Below are 12,422 nucleotides of genomic sequence, written 5' to 3'. Positions count from 1 at the left end.
CTTTTTCAGATGAAAAAAAAGGTCCTGGTTGTTTAAGCTGTTTGTTGTATGTAAAATCATACTATTCTACTGTACAAATTTTAAGATATTTGAACAAAAGACAATTGGATACTTACATAGTAAGTGATATATTACAGTTTGGAGGAAGAGAATGAATATTCATCATGTACCATGTACCAGCCATTTTACGTATATTTGATTTCTTGTTCCGAATCATTGCAGTGATTTCCCCATTTTAGTGCCACAGAAATTAAGACTTAGAGATGTTGAGTAACTTAAAGATCCAGGAAAACTGCAGGCACAACGACTTGTCTGGAAAGGACCTTGCTAAGCTGCCTACTGTAGGGAGGCGCACATCCTGGTCCAAGTCGGTCACCATATTAGTTATTTCTGTCCAGGCGCAGTGGCTCACGCCTGTAATCCCAGCACTTTGGAAGGCCGATGCGGGCAGATCATCTGAGGTCAGCAGTTAGAAACCAGCCTGGCCAACATGGCAAAAACCCATCTCTACTAAAAATACAAAAATTTGCCGGGCCTGGTGGCACATGCCTGTAATCCAAGCTACTCAGGAGACAGACGGGAGAATCGCTTGAACCCAGAAGGTAGAGGTTGCAGTGAGCCAAGATCACACCACTGCACTCTAGCCTAGGCGACAGAGCGACTGTCTCTAAATAAATAAATAAATAAATAACGTTAGTTATTTCTGATCCCAGGACGTCATGAGGAGCATTACCAAGTTGGAAGAGGAAACCTATTCTTGCTTGTTCTGTGTAAAGCCCAAATTGCTTTGCTGACAATTACCTTTCACTGTTTTCTAAAAAACAATAAGGGTTCCAGGGTCAAATCAGTTTAGGGTATTATGCAGCAATCCAGGCCATGATGCTGGTGGAGTGAGAATAAATTGCAGTTATTAATAAGCAGAAATTCTGACTAAGCAGAAGATAGAAAAGAGAACAGAGGCCTAGATAGGGTGTCAAGAGTTAGGTTCCTTTTCATTGAGGCCTGGATTGCTGCCTTCTCTGCGTGTTCTTTCAGCTTTCACTCATACTGCCTACTCTTATATTTAAAATTTTTTAAATTTTAGTTTAATTTTTTTATAGAGAGGAGCCTTGCTATGTTGGCCAAACTGGTCTCAAACTCCTGGCCTCAAGCGATCCTCCTGTCTTAGCCTCCCAAAGTGCTGGGAGTACAGGTGTGAGCTACCGCACCTGGCCTGTATTCAAAGCTTTGAAGAAATCATCTGATTGGTTACCGTTATTCTTGTTTGTGGAGATCTCTTTTTCATAAGTTCAGTTTTAGTCAGTACTCCTGTTGCAGGTGACAGAAACCAAATTCAAATTGGCTTAACAGAATAAAAAGGAATGTATTGGCTCACATAGCTGAGAAGTCCACGAATAATCAGGTGCACACTGCTGAGGTGGCTACACTGGCAGGGTAAGCAAAAGAAGCACCCCAGCCTAAGTTTACAGAGAACCAGGATAGCATTCTGAATATAGCTTAGTTCTAATAGTCAAGTGGCCACTCAAGGTGACAAATAGCCCCAGTGGTCACCCCTCGGAAGCAAGCTTTCAATGTCCCCCACCTGTAGAAGGCTGAAAAACATCCTCCAAATATAATGGATTCTAATCACTGGAACCTGTATTACTTATTACTATTAAATATGTTTTAATTATTTAATTTAAAATATTAATTTTGAATACTATTTATGAGATTGCTATGTAACTATTAAATATTGATAATATTAATATTTATATTTAATTATAAGTAAATTTATAAACATTTGGCAGAAGGATCTTTGCAGATCTGATTAATTTATGAATCTTAAAGAATTATGTTAAAGAAAATAATGATATTTTGCAAATCTATGCACATCCTCCCATATATGTTAAATCATCTCGATTACTTATAATCCCTAATACAATGGAAATGCTATATAAATAGCATTCTGTATTTTGTATTTGTATTATTTTTTATCATTGTATAGTTGTGTTCTGTTTTTTCTTTCCCGAATACATGTGAGCCATGGTTGGTTGACTCCACAGAGTGTGGAACCCATGAGTACCGAGGGATAACTACGTGCTTTTCTATTTTTATTAGAGTGTAAGATGCTTGAAGGCAAAGACTACCCTCTTTCACTTCAGAGCATATTGTGTGGCCTGTCCTAGGCTCCCCAGCCAACACGAACAGTGTTCATAAGACATTAAATGAATCAAAGGAGATCCAGAAAGTTAAAATGTGGGTAGAAAAAAAAGCCTGAAGGGAACTGGTAGCAGGATTGCCTGACAACTAGACCCAACCCTTTGCTTGTTCTTCAGGTTATTTTTATTTTATTTATTTGTTATTTATTTATTTTTATTTTTTTGAGATGAAGTCTTGCTGTGTCACCCAGGCTGGAGTGCAGTAGTATCATCTCAGCTCACTGCAACCTCCACCTCCCAGGTTCAAGCAATTCTCCTTCCTCAGCCTTTTGAGTAGCTGGGATTACAGGCACCCGCCACCACACCCAGCTAATTTTTGTATTTTTAGTAGAGAGTCAGTTTTGCCACGTTGCCCAGGCTGGTCTCAAACTCCTGACCTCAGGTGATCCCCACCTCGGCCTCTCAAAGGGATGGGATTACAGGCGTGAGCCTCCACACCCGGCCTCTTCAGATTATTTTTAACACCAGCTATCAGGGCTACACATTCTCCTAACCAATGCTGAACTCACAGATACCTAAACATGCTCATTTCACATTTCTTTTTTCTTTTTTCCTTTTTTTTGAGACAATCTCACTGTCACCCAGGCTGGAGTGCAATGGCATGATCTTGGCTCACTGCAAACTCTGCCTCCTGGGTTCAAGCGATTCTCGTGCCTCAGCCTCCCGAATAGCTGGGATTACATGGGTATGCCACTACACCGAGCTAATTTTTTTTGTTGTTTTCGAGATGGAGTTTTACTCTGTCACCCAGGCTGGGGTGCAGTGGCACCATCTTGGCTCACTGCAACCTCCACCAACCAGGTTCAAGCAGTTCTCGTGCCTCAGCCTCCCGAATAGCTGGGATTACAGGTGCCCGCCACTACGCCTAGCTAATTTGTTTGTATTTTTAGTAGAGATGGGGTTTCACCATGTTGGCCAGGCTTGTCTTGAACTCCTGACCTCAAGTAATCCACCCACATTGGACTCCCAAAGTGTTGGGATTGCAGGTATGAGCCACCGTGCCTGGCCAATTTTTGTATTTTTAGTAGAGATGGGGTTTCACCATGTTGGCCAGGCTGGTCTTGAACTCCTGACCTCAGGTGATTCACCCACCCTGGCCTACCAAATTATTTCACATTTCATGTACCCTCTCCAAATTACAATCAGTTTGTGGTCCTGGATACACAAACCTGAGGCTGATACAGTGCCACCCAACCACTCCTTGCCAAGAGCAGAAATACTTTTCAGGATTTTTTTTTTTTTTTTTTTTATGAGACGGAGTCTTGCCCTGTCACCCAGGCTGGAGTGCAGTGGCGCGATCTCCGCTCACTGCAAGCTCCGCCTCCCGGGTTCACACCATTCTCCTGCCTCAGCCTCGCCGAGTAGCTGGGACTACAGGCGCCCGCCACCACGCCCGGCTAATTTTTTGTATTTTTTTTAGTAGAGACGGGGTTTCACCATGGTTTCGATCTCCTGACCTCGTGATCCGCCCGCCTCGGCCTCCCAAAGTGCTGGGATTACAAGCGTGAGCCACTGCGCCCGGCCTTTTCAGGATTAATCAGTCACATTCTGGCAGAATCACGTGTAGTTCTGGTGCCGTCAGCCTAAGACCAGCTCTCCCTTGACCACAGTTTTCCTATTTACAAGCAAAGAATTAGTGAAAAATAGTAATGCACAGCACATATGTTTTGTATGTGTGTATGTGTGTGTGTCTTGTTTGCTGAACTATTTGAAAGTGAGGTACCTTGACACTTTGTATTAGTCTGTTTTCATGCTGCTGATAAAGACATACCCAAGTCTGGGTAATTTATACAGGAAAAAATTTTAATGGACTTACAGATCCATGTGGTTGGAGAGGCCTCACAATCATGGTGCAAGGCAAGGAGAAGCAAGTCATGTCTTACATGCATGGCAGCAGGCAACCCGAGAGAGCTTGTGCAGGGAAACTCCTCCTTATAGAACCATCAGATCTTGTGAGACTTAATTCACTATCATGAAAACAGCATGGGAAAGACCTGTCCCCATGATTTAATTACCTCCCACTGGGTCCCTCCCACAACATGTGGGAATTCAAGATGAAATTTGGGCCGGGCGCGGTGGCTCAAGCCTGTAATCCCAGCACTTTGGGAGGCCAAGGCAGGCGGATCACAAGGTCAGGAGATCGAGACCATCCTGGCTAACACGGTGAAACCCTGTCTCTACTAAAAATACAAAAAAATTAGCCGGGCGTGTTGGCGGGCACCTGTAGTCCCAGCTACTCGGGAGGCTGAGGCAGGAGAATGGCGTGAACCCTGGGGACAGAGCCTGCAGTGAGCCGAGATCGCGCCACTGCACTCTAGCCTGGGGGACAGAGCAAGACTCCATCTCAAAAAAAAAAAAAAAAAAAAAAAAAGAAGAAATTTGGATAAAGACACAGCAAACCATATCATTTCACCCGTAGCCCCTCCCAAATCTCATATCCTCACATTTCAAACCTAATCATGCTTTCCCAACAGTCCCCCAAAGTCTTATTTCAGCATTAACTCAAAAATCCACAGTCCAAAGTCTCACCTGAGACAAGGCAAGTCCCTTCCTCTATAAAGCCTATAAAATCAAAAGCAAGTTACTTACTTCCTAGATACAATGGGGGTACAGGCATTGGGTAAATACATCTGTTCCAAATGGGAGAAATTGGCCAAAACAAAGGGGCTACAGTCCCCATGCAAGTCCAAAATCCATCAGGGCAGTCAAATCTTAAAGCTCCAAAGTGATCTATTTTGACTCTCTGTCTCACATCCAGGTCACGCTGATGCAAGAGGTGTGTTCCCATGGTCTTGGGCAGCTCTGCCCCTGTGTGCTTTGCAGGGTGCAGCCTCCCAGCTGCTTTCACAGGCTGGTGTTGAGTATCTGTGGCTTTTCCAGGTGAATGATGTAAGATGTCAGTGGAGCTACCATTTTGGGGTCTGGAGGATAGTGGCCCTCTTCTCACAGCTCCACTAGAGGGTGCCCCAGTAGGGACTCTGTGTGGAGACTCCTACCCTACATTTCCCTTCCACACTGCCCTAGCAGAGGTTCTCCATGAGGGCACCACCCCTGCCGCAAACTTCTGCCTGGACATCCAGGTGTGTCCATACATCTTCTGAAATCTAGGCAGAGGTTCCCAAACCCCAATTCTTGACTTCTGTGCACTCACAGGCTCAACACTATGTGGAAGCTGCCAAGGCTTGGGGCTTGCATTCTCTGAAGCCACAGTCCAAGCTCTATGTTGGCCCCTTTTAGCCATGGCTGGATTGGCTGGGACACAGGGCACCAAGTCCCTAGGCTGCACACAGCATGGGGACCCTGGGCCTGACCCACTAAACCATTTTTTCCTCGTAGGCCTTAGGACCTGTGATGGGAGGGGCTGCCATGAAGACTTCTGACATGCCCTGGAGACATTTTCCCCATTGTCTTGTGGATTAACATTTGGCTTCTTCTTAACTGCAAGTTTCTGCAGCTGGCTTGAATTTTTCCTCAGAAAATGGGATTTTCTTTTCTATTGCATTGTCAGGCTGCAAATTTTCCAAACTTTTATTCCGTTTCCCTTTTAAAACTGAATGCTGGCTGGGTGTGGTGGCTCACGCCTGTAATCCCAGCACTTTGGGAGGCTGGGGCAGGCAGATCACAAGATCAGGAGATGGAGACCATCCTGGCTAACACAGTGAAACCCTGTCTCTACTAAAAATACAAAAACAAAATTAGCCGGGCATGGTGGTGGGTGCCTGTAGTCCCAGCTACTCAGGAGGCTGAGGCAGGAGAATGGTGTGAACCCTAGAGGTGGAGCTTGCAGTGAGCTGAGATCGCACCACTGCACTCCAGCCCGGGCAACAGAGTGAGACTCCATATCAAAAAACAAAAAACAAAAAACAAAAAAAAAACCTGAATGCCTTTAACAGCACCAAAGTTACCTCTTTAATGCTTTGCTGCTTAGAAATTTCTTCTTCCAGATACCCTAAATCATCTCTCTCAAGTTCAAAGTTCCACAAAGCTCTAAGCAAGGCAAGAGGCCAAAATGCCACCACCAGTCTTCTACTGGTTAATAAAACATAGCAAGGAAGTCACCTCTATTGACATCCAGAGTTGTCCCTACGAGTTTTTTTTTCTTTGTATTTTCATGCGTTGCCAGACTGGTCTCGAACTCCTAGCCCGAAGTGATCAACCCGCCTCACCCCCCAGAGTGCCGGGACCACAGGCGTGAGCCACCACATCCAGCCCCCACATTGCTTCTGGCCTCCATGGTAGACCTCCCAGACGGAGCGGCCAGGCAGAGGCGCTCCTCACTTCTTCCCAGACACGGGGCGGCCGGGCAGAGGCGCTCCTCACTTCCCAGATGGGGCGGCCAGGCAGAGACGCTCCTCACTTCTTCCCAGACGATAGGTGGCCGGGCAGAGGCGCCCCTCACTTCCCAGACAATGGGTGGCCGGGCAGAGGCGCTCCTCACTTCCCAGACGGGGCGGCCGGGCAGAGGCGCTCCTCACTTCCCAGACGGGGCGGCCGGGCAGAGGCGCTCCTCACTTCCCAGACGGGGCGGCCGGGCAGAGGCGCTCCTCACTTCCCAGACGGGGCGGCCGGGCAGAGGCGCTCCTCACTTCTTCCCGGACGGGGCGGCCGGGCAGAGGCGCTCCTCACTTCTTCCCGGACGGGGCGGCCGGGCAGAGGCGCTCCTCACTTATTCCCGGACGGGGCGGCCGGGCAGAGGCGCTCCTCACTTCTTCCCGGACGGGGCGGCCGGGCAGAGGCGCTCCTCACTTCTTCCCGGACGGGGCGGCCGGGCAGAGGCGCTCCTCACTTCCCAGACGGGGCGGCCGGGCAGAGGCGCCCCTCACTTCCCAGACGATGGGTGGCCGGGCAGAGGCGCTCCTCACTTCCCAGACGGGGCGGCCGGGCAGAGGCGCCCCTCACTTCCCAGACGGTGGGTGGCCGGGCAGAGGCGCCCCTCACTTCCCAGACGGTGGGTGGCCGGGCAGAGGCGCCCCTCACTTCCCAGACGGTGGGTGGCCGGGCAGAGGCGCCCCTCACTTCCCAGACGGTGGGTGGCCGGGCAGAGGCGCCCCTCACTTCCCAGACGGTGGGTGGCCGGGCAGAGGCGCCCCTCACTTCCCAGACGGTGGGTGGCCGGGCAGAGGCGCTCTCACTCCAGACTTCATCCTGGTCAGACCCTCACTCCCCCCCCCCCCCCCCCCCCCCCCCACCTTCCAGGCCTCGATTTCATTGAATCCATTATTCATCATAAGTATGTTGGTCAAAGCCATTCAACAGTCTCTAGGGAGTTCCAAACTTTTCCACATTTTCCTGTCTTCTGAGCCCCCCAAACTGTTCCAACTTCTGCCTGTTACCCAGTTCCAAAGTCACTTCCACATTTTCAGGTATCTTTTCAATACCACTCTACTGGTACCAATTTACTGTATTAGTTCGCTTTCATGCTATTGATAAAGACATACCCAAGACTTGGTAATTTATACAGGAAAAAGGATTTAATGGACGTACAGTTCCACATGGCTGGGAGGCCTCACAATCATGGCGGAAGGCAAGGAGGAGCAAGTCACATCTTAAATGGATGGCAGCAGGCAAAGAGAGAGCTTGCACAGGGAAACTCCCCCTTATAGTACTAGTGGAAACAAGAATATAACAGCCTCCCCAAGTGCTGTTGTTACAGGCATGAACTACCATGCCCAGTTGGAACAAACTTAAATTCAACAATTACGTATTTTTGGATTTTAAAAACTGCCTTATTGAGGTATAGTTCACATGCCGTACAATTTATCCACTTAAAGGATACAAATCTACTTCTCTACAAAGTTCACAGAAGAAATAAAGCATAAAAGTCAACGGTTTTTTGTTTTTTTTTTTTAGACCGAGTCTCAGTCTGTCGCCAGGCTGGAGTACAGTGGTGCGATCTCGGCTCACTGCAACCTCCGCCTCCCAGGTTCAAGCAATTCTCCTGCCTCAGCCTCCTGAGTAGCTGGGATTACATGTGCCCGCCACCATGCCCAGCTAATTTTTGTATTTTTAGTAGAGACGCTGGCCAAGTCAATGGTTTTTAATAAATTGAGGAGGTCCTGCTGGCATCACCACAAGCTAATTTTAGAATCCCCTTATAGAACCATCAGATCTCATGAGACTTACTCACTATCACGAGAACAGCGTGGGAAAAACCTGCCCCCATGATTCAATTACCTCCCACTGGGTCCCTCCCACAACACGGAATTCAAGATGAGATTTGGGTGGGGACGCTCAAACCATATCACACTTGATCTCAAAACTTCAGCATGCATCTCCTAAAAAAGGACATTTTCCAGTATAACCATAATACTGATATCATGTATGAGAAACTTAGCAATAACGCACATTCTTGGTCTTGACTAGCAGTTATGCCTCATGCCATCCTTACTGCACAAAAGCCCTGGTGGCAGGAGAGGGTAGCAGCCAGAACTGGTCAGAAGACAAGCCCCTCACAGCCATGAGCAGGACTTATGGAGGTGAGAGGCTGGGGACAAGAGAAACCTGTAGCTCAGTCTAGGGTTTGAGCAGAGGCAGGCCTTCTTTCTAGTCAACCCTCTTCCTGTGGAATATTCCCAGCTGGGGAAGATTGTCCGTTTCACTGAGCTAGAGTTCACTTAGAGACTAAGTTGCTAGGCCAGAGGGACATTATGGAATACTGTAGAGTCTCGGCTGGAGTGAACAAGATACGCTGCCATCACCACCACCATCTGGGTCATATCGAGCCAGAGGAGCAAGGTCGAATCTCGGCCCAGGAGAGCATGCAGGAAAAATACCGACCACCTCCCCCGTACTTGAGGAGAGCCCCTGCTATTCCCTTACTCGGTGAGGAAAGGGGCTGGGCTGGGGCTGGATAGAGCCTCCATCAGTTCCTCTCCATAGCCATAAAAATGCTTGAACCCAAAGTTTACTTGGGCATGATTTTCCTGTAATTCTAGTCAGTGAATTAAGAAGCATCCAGAGCATGGAGCGATCAAGTAAATACAAGTCCTATTGATTTACAAATATTGACACAACCGGTCACAGGTATGTAGTGGCCTAAAAATTGAGTGCACTTTTTTTACATTTAGCTACCAAGTACTTAGAATTTCTACAAAGTGCACCGTCAAATATGTAACATTATAAATTTAATACAGTGAAAAGTGTTCATAAGAATTGTATGCCTTCTGAGTTCACAGACTCTATTTTTATTTTTTTGAGACAGAGTCTTGCTCTGTCACTCAGGCTGGAGTACAGTGGTGTGATCTTGGCTCACTGCAACTTCCGCCTCCTGGGCTCAAGTAATTCTCCTGCCTCAGCCTTCTGAGTAGCTGAGATTACAAGTGCCCACCACCACACCCGGCCAATTTTTGTACTTTTAGTAGAGACGGGGTTTCACCACGTTGGTCAGGCTGTTCTCGAACTCCTGACCTCAGGTGATCCGCCCACCTCAGCCTCCCAAAGTGCTGGGATTACAGGCGTGAGCCACCACGCCCAGCCCTGAAACATAATTTTAAACACACAGATGATGGCACATTCTTTCCTTCTTAACTGTATCTTGGCTCTTTCATATAGATCTTTCAAAGCAGAAATTAAACCTCTGGGGAAACGTTGTTTCTAATGTAAAAACACAGGATGATATGCTGGAGAACTTGGAAGGCCACAGGATTGAAGTCTTCCTGTACAGGAGGGGCTTGGGGAGGCAGCAGTTCCATATTCTCACTAGTCGGGTGATACCCATGCGTCAGGGGAGCAACCAGATTGAAACTCAGGTCAGTCGGGATTCCCAGTGGTCTACAGGTTCTCCAGTGTACTTTATTTTTACTTAACTTGCTGTTTCTTTATGTAATTGACCCATCAATGAAACTTACTACTTACTTACTAAACTTTTTTTTCTTTCTTAGTATGCCTATGTGTGTGTGTTGTGACTTTAGAAAAAATTTTAACAATGTCAGAGAGAAGACACAGCTGCTGTTTCAAACACTGGAAATAATTGTTTTATAGTAGTAGTGGAAACAAGAATATAACTTTAAGGAACAAAACTTTATTTTATTTTGAGACGAGGTCTTGCTTTGTTGCCCAAGCTGGAGTGTGTGGCACGATCATGGCTCACTGCAGCCTCGACCTCGTAGGCTCAAGTGATCCTCTCACCTCAGCCTCCCCAAGTGCTATTACAGGCATGAGCCACCATGCCCAGCCAGAACAATCTTTTAAATTCAACAATTATATATTTTTTGATTTAAAAAACTGCCTTATTGAGGTGTAATTCACATGCCATACAATTTACCCACTTAAAGTACACAAATCTACTTCTCTACAAAGTTCACAGAAAAAATAAAGTATACGAGTCAATGGCTTTTAATAAATTGAGAGGGTCCTGCAGCATCACCACAACCTAGTTTTAGAAAATTTCTCTCCCCTAGCCTGGGAAAAACCATTCCTACCAAAAGAAACAAACAAACACGCACACAAAAATTAACTGAGCGTGGTGGTGCGTGCCCGTGGTCCCAGCTACTTGGGAGGCTGAGGCAGGAGGATTGCTTTAGCCCAGGAGGCAGAGGATGCAGTGAGCCAAGATCGTGCTGCTGCACTCCCAGCCTGGGCGACAGAGACAGACTGTCTAAAAAAAAAAAAAATTATCTTCTCCCAAAAAGAAACCTCATTGGAAACAATTGGAACCTATTAGCAATTACTGCCCATTTCACCTTATACCACCACTTCACCCTTACCCTAGGCAACTGTTACTCTACTTTCTGTCTCTGTAGTTTGCCAACTCCAGACATTTCATATACATTGACTCATGTAATACGAGGTTTCTTCAGGCCGGCTTCTTTCACTTAGCATTATATTTTCACGATAATGTTTTAGCATGCATCAGTACTTCATTCCTTTTTAGGGCTGAATAATATTCCATTGTACTCATATACTATCCCACAATTTGTTTATCTTCTCATTAGCTGATGAGTATTTGGACTGTTTCTGTTTTTGAGCTATTCTGAATAGTGCTGCTATGAACAAGTATATACCTAGGAGTGAAACTGATGGGTCATATGGTAAATATGTGTTCATATTTTGAGGAACTGCCAGACGGCTTTCCAAAGTGACTACACCATTTTGCATTCCCAGCAGCCTGTCTTTTTTTAATTATAGTTTTCTGAGTGGGTATGAAGTAGAATCTTACTGTAGTTTCAATTTGCATTTCCCTAATTACTAATGATGTTCTGCATCCCTTCATATGCTTACAGGCTTACATGTTCATGGCAAACAAACTTTTAGCAAAGGTACCAAGGTTATTCAATGGGGGAAATTTTAGTCTTTCTAACAAGTATTGCTGGAACAATTGGAAGCCATATGCCAAAAAATGAACCTCAACTGTTACATCATAAATAATGGGTCATAAAACTAAAAATAAGAGCTAATGCTCTAAAATGAGGAAAGATAAAAGATATTTGTGACCTTGCATTCAGCAAAGATTTCTTAAGACACAAAAAACATGAACCATAAAAGAAAAAAATTGACAAATTGGACCTTATCAAAGTGGAAAACTTTTGCTCTTCAAAAAAAAAAAAAAAAAACTTTTGAGAAAATGAAAAGCTGGCCAGGTGTGGTGTCTCACGCCTGTAATCCTAGTACTTTGGGAGGCCCAGGCCAGTGGATAGCTTGACCTCAGGAGTTTGAGACCAGCCTAGGCAACATGGTAAAACCCTGTCTCTACAACAAATACAAAAATTAGCTGAGTGTGGTGGCTCATGCCTGCAGTCCCAGCTGCCCAAGAGGCTGAGGTGCAAGAATTGCTTGAGCCCAGGAGATGCAGGGTGCAGTGAGCCAAGATCGTGCCACTGCACTCCAGCCTGGGTGACACAGTGAGACCCTGTCTAAAAAACAAAAAGAAAGAAAGAAAAGAAAAGAAAAAAAAAAAGGCAAACCACAGACTGGGAGAAAATGTGTGTAGAATGTATACCTACTATAGAGCTTATATCCAGAATCTATACATATGGAACTCTTACAACTTAAAAAGAAGACAAAAAACCTAATTTAAAAATGGGCAAGAGATTTGGACACCTCACCAATATGGATATATAAATGGCCAATAAGTACATGAAAAGATGCATGACATGAATAGTCATTAGGTAAATGCAAATTAAAACTACAGTGTAACACCTGTATACACCCACTAGAATGGCTACAATTATAAAGACTGACAATGTTGACAGGAATGCGGAGCAACTGGAACTCTCATACATCGTT

This window comes from Nomascus leucogenys, chromosome 11 (assembly GCF_006542625.1).
Source record: "Nomascus leucogenys isolate Asia chromosome 11, Asia_NLE_v1, whole genome shotgun sequence".
Classification (NCBI taxonomy): domain Eukaryota; kingdom Metazoa; phylum Chordata; class Mammalia; order Primates; family Hylobatidae; genus Nomascus; species Nomascus leucogenys.
Note: the sequence above shows the minus strand (reverse complement) of the source record.